The sequence below is a fragment of the Oratosquilla oratoria genome, chromosome 24 (genome assembly GCF_046742065.1).
Source record: "Oratosquilla oratoria isolate Oo_2021 chromosome 24, ASM4674206v1, whole genome shotgun sequence".
NCBI classification, from domain to species: domain Eukaryota; kingdom Metazoa; phylum Arthropoda; class Malacostraca; order Stomatopoda; family Squillidae; genus Oratosquilla; species Oratosquilla oratoria.
Genome location: NC_134800.1, coordinates 17018560 through 17023559, shown reverse-complemented (window position 1 = coordinate 17023559; position 5000 = coordinate 17018560).

Genomic DNA, 5000 nt, shown 5'->3' with positions numbered 1-5000 from the left:
ACCCTAGGCGAAGGGAAAGGACTCCCTCTCCCTCTATCTCTTCATCTCCCACCTCCTCCCCTGCCTCCTCCCCCGCCTCCTCCCCTGCTTCCTCCTCCGCCTCCTCCCCTGGCTCTGCCTCCTCCTACTCCCCTTCCACTTTCCCCAAGCCCGCCACACCCACTTTTACGATTGGCACGCCCCAACACCGTCAATGTACCCTGCGGCTTGAAGACTCGTCTTCTGATGAGGAGGAAAATGCCTCCACTGTTCAAAAGTCGCAACCCATCTTGTCTTCTGACCGGGGAGGACAAGATGAAGACGTAATGGAATTAGACAGGGAAGAACATCTCCCTGTTCAATAATCACGATTGCTACAGTGGAACATAAACTGGTTCCGCAGTTAAAACTCGTATCTCCTTGACATTGGTGAGTGACGAGGTGCGATTTCCGGGATATCGCATCTACTCCTTCCCTCGCTTCCCTCGTCAAATCATCCATCCCCTGTAGTGAAATCATGGACCCTGTATCATGTGGGGATGGTGTGGAGGTTCTGGCGGTTCGACTCCATCGGGCCCGCGAGACCTACACCGTCTACAACATATACAGGGGCAAGAGAGCGGTGCTGGACCTTGGAGAAGTGTGTGCTCTTGCTGCGGATAGGCTCCCCATCATAGGAAGGGACTTCAACGCCCACCATTATATATCGATGTCGCTCCAAAGGCCCAATGTCGCTGGGCGCCACTTAAATTATATATTAGATGAATGCCCTGACATTGCGTTATTGAATGATGGTAATCCGACGCACGTGCAAGGTGGATGACTTGATCTGACCTTGGTGTCGGCCACTCTCCTCCCTAAGGTAACCTGGGAGGTGCATCCTAGTGTCACTGGTGATCACTCTTGTGTCTCTGTGCACATACGGGATGCACCACCCATACCAGCTGTATTACTTCTTCCTAAGTGGAAGACTGCTTTGGCAAACCGGCCAGTCTTTGAGAGATCTGTTGAAGAGTGGGCAGCTTCGTACGTTCCACCACAGGACGTGTAAACGTTAGAGGCTGACTTTTCTGCAGCCCTTCAAGTGGCTGCCAACAGAGCCATCCCAAAGACTCGCCATTCCCCCAGGGAGCACAAGAACAGTTGGTACTATACCCCTTAGGTGAGAGAGGCCAACCATCGGGTGAACATGTTTAGGCGTGTTTTCCGACGGCGCCGAAATCAGACCAATTTGGCCAACTTGCGCGCTGCAGTTCGTGATGCACATGTCACGGCTGCAGATGCCAGAAGAGCTAAATTTTTTGAATGGTGTGAGGGCTTTAACGCTCACACCTCCCTAGCAGAGCTGGGGTCCAGGCTCCGTAGAGCTACTGGCAGGACTCAACCGTGACGAACTCATCATGCCCCAGATACTGAGGCGCTGCGGCTGGTGCAGGAGTTTGCCTCTCGCTCCAACAGCACCTCACTCCCGCAGTGTGTTCAAGACACACTGCAAGACCTCCAAGGAGTGAGGCGCCTTGGTGTTGAGGACATGATGAGTCGATCGGATGATAGTGACACTAGGTTTACGCTTCAGGAGCTACGGATCACACACGAGAGCAGCTCAGATACGGCACCTGGAGAGGACCTCGTCACCTATTCCATGCTGACCCATCTTGGGCCATAGGGTGACGAGGCACTTCTAAGGGTGATAAACGCGCCATCAGCCTGACAAGCTACATCGGGAAGACAGCGGAGAGCATGGTGCTAAACAGGCTGCTGTGGAAACTGGGCCCAATGCATAAGCATATACATGCTTACTGCAAGGGCACTGGCACAGCAGATAGTATAGCAATACTCCTCAATGCTGTCAGTGGCACTCCGTCCATCGTGGTCTTTTTGGATTTGGAAAAGGCGTTCGAGCTGGCTATTCCACTTGTGATATTAGACACCCTTACTCACAAGGGCGTAAAAGGCAAGCTACTTTCTTGGATTGCTGACTATCTCAGTCACATATCACAGGCCAGAATGCTGCAGAATGGCACTCCACAGGGGGGGGGGAGTCCTCATCCCCACTCTGTTCAATGTGCTCGTCTCCAACATTCTGGAACTACCTCTACCTAATGGGTGCAAGGTTATCTTTTATGCAGATTACCTTGCGCTTATAATTACTGGGAGGCGGCAGTGCTTCAACAGAGCCCAGCGCTGTTTAAGCGCTGTGGCAACGGAATGTTGCAGGTAAGGGTTAAAGATCTCCCCTAATAAGTCGAAGGCCATGGCGAAAGGACTCTGGAGTGAGGGGGAGCACCTCTCCGTCCAGGTCCTCAGGCTGAACTGGGTCCACCAGTTTCAGCACCTGGGAGTCTGAATTGATAGGGGGCTCACCTTTCAGAAAGAACTAGCCTATCTCAAGGAAAGGCTGAAGGTGAGGACCACAGTTGTGAAAGCCATGTCGGGGGAGGCACTTGGTGCTACGCATCAGGTCCTTCGCACATTCTATGTGCAAGCAGTCCGCAGTTTGGTGGACTACGCTGCCCCAGCTCTCATATCTGTGGCGACTGCCAAGTTTGAAGACCTGGAGCCTTGCCAAAATGCCGCAGCAAGGATTATCCTAGGAGATCAACCTTGGACCAAGATTGTTAACCTCCAGATGGAGGCTTCATTGCCTTCATTAACATCAGGGGTCAGAAGGCTGGAGGTCGAATTTCTTGCCAAGATAGTCCAGAGCCCCAGGATAACTGAGCTGAGTCAGAGCCTTGTGATAACTCTGGGACGGGTGGATAATTTTATCCACTCCGGTACCTGGCTATCTCAGGCGGCTGGGCTCCTGGACTCCTTCAGGCTCACCAGTGCTTTCCTTGAGAAGGGTAGGGACTCTCCTCACCCAGTGTTCAATTCCCCACCACCATGGCTGTCGACACCTGCAACCTTCGTTGTCACAAAGCTTCCCAGTAAGAAGAAGCTATGTGATCAGGAAAGAGTACGAGCGCAGGCCCTACACGGCATCCGCGCACTGTCGGAACCTGGAATGGCGGTCTATTATACGGATGGCTCCGTAGACCCCAACAGGCCCCGCGGTGCGGGGGCTGCCTTCGTGACGGATGGTTTGACCTTTGGGAGGAGAGTATCTGACCATGCGTCCACTCTCCAAGCTGAGGCCATTTTGGTCCAAGGAGCGTTAGAGCATGCTCTAATATCACGAGTTGGTCCTGTGGTGATCCAAACGGACTCACAGTCTCTGCTAGGCAGCTTAGAATCAACTTAGCCCAGCGACAATGTACGCCTACTGACCTCCATCCTAGCACTCCTGCTGAAGCTACATCAGCGAGGCAGGAGTGTTACACTCAACTGGGTAGGCGTCCCAGGAAACGAGCTAGCCGACGCCGCAGCAGAAGCGGCGCGCCAAAGACCCAAAGTCGATGTTTTCGTCCCTCTCAGCAGAAATCAGTTGCGCATACGCACCAGGGCTCTCAACCAGGTACAACGGTTCCTTCAGCACAGATTGGCGGCAGAGGTATCAGAAAGGGCGAGGTGGTACAGGGCAGTCACAGACTACGAGCCCCTTGTACTTCCTCGCTCCACACCTAGAAAAGTGGAAATTCTGCTCTTCCGTCTGCGGCTGGAGGACCGTTGTTTCTGGCAAATAAACAGAAATTCCACGTCAAAAGAGAGAAGAGACCAACATTGCAGCTCCCCAGAAGCCACCCTCAAGTATTTGCATAGCCCCGCAACTGCTTTTCTGAGGAGAGGGCCCCCGACAACATCTGAGGGTCTTGTGCGCCACCTATGCAGCCACCTTAGTAATTATAAATATCGTCGGATGGTGGGGTGTCAGCCCCCCCTTTAAATTTTATAATTCATATGTTACACATCTTGTTATTTGCATACACCGTTCATGTTAGGAAGGGTGCATTCACCGGGATGTGCATACGTATATCACATAGGTATGCACATCTGGTGAATGTATGAGTGGGCGTGGCCAAAGCCATACACACTCATACATTGAATCACCCTCCAAACGGGCTAGCAGCAAATCCCCGTGGGAATTCTATTCCCGGATAAAATAGAATAGAATAGACAGGGAGTTCATAGGGCCGTGGGACCACAGAACACAAGCATCGACATCGGCAGAAGCAGCGCCATCTTACAGCTGCTCTTTACACCGGAAGAGAAGACGTACGCAAAGACAGTCGAGCTCCAGCTGCTAGCAGTGTTGGTCTACATCTCGACCGCCGTAGTTCCTTGTGGTGGACACAAGCTATTGACGGCCTCCGTCTCTTCTCTCCTGGAGTTGGCGGGATTCAGGGCATACCTACATGTACTTCTCGTGGCCCTCCTTTAAAGATTTGTATTCCTCAAGATATTGAATACATACAAAAGTTCTTTCTCTGTATCGATTATCAAATAACATAATACCGAAATAAGAAAAAGAAATGTTATATAATTCTCTCGTACCCATTTCTTATATAAAATTCTATTAAGAATGTACGCTATATAGGTATGATTTACCTACACATTTTAGGAAATAATTGTGGCACAAATAGACAAAAATATTTGGAGGGAGTAAATATATATATATATATATATTATATATATATATATATATATATATATATATATATATATATATATATATATGAATACATATATTTATTTATGGAAATAATTGGTGGATAGCGAAATTGTCGTAATGTATACATACGCAAACACGCACACACACACACACACACACACACACACACACACACACACACACACACACACACACACACACACACACACACACACACACACACACACACACACACACACACACACACACACACACACACACGACTCGGTGGCGCGGTTGGTAGAACGATGAACTACTAGCATGGTGGTGCGCGTAGTGCTTGGTTCGAATCCTGCCCAGGGCCGAAATAAATTTCGGTACAGCTGCGCTTCGGGTCGTTACTCTGACTCTCGTGGGCGGGGTGTTGGGGGTGTGTGTGTGTGAAAGGTCATAGCATTACCCATAGATCGGACCTACGAGCTCTGAGCTC